A 333-nucleotide genomic window follows, 5' to 3' on the forward strand; every position below is an offset into this window, starting at 1 on the left:
GGGAGGGGGGGGGAGTGTTTCTTTGTTTTTTGGTTTATAATGCCTGTGTTGTAACACTTGCAAATAAAAATTAGTGTTACTTACTTGAGTTGTCTGCTGATTCTGTTCTTTCTGAATTGCTTTTTGGGGGGGAGGGGGCAGAGGAAGGGAAATATTCCTAAGTATCTGTTTAGCTTTGGCAATATTACAGGCCTCAAGTTTTACTGGAAGTAATGTCAAGTGCTTATTGTCGCATGCAATAATGTTGATGCACTTAGGTGCAAAACAATGGGTCTAGTTCAAAGAGATACACAACTTCAAAAGCTTTTAACAAAAAGTAAATTCACACTAACT

Source organism: Netta rufina, assembly GCF_964035555.1.
Source record: "Netta rufina genome assembly, chromosome: 1".
Taxonomy (NCBI): domain Eukaryota; kingdom Metazoa; phylum Chordata; class Aves; order Anseriformes; family Anatidae; genus Netta; species Netta rufina.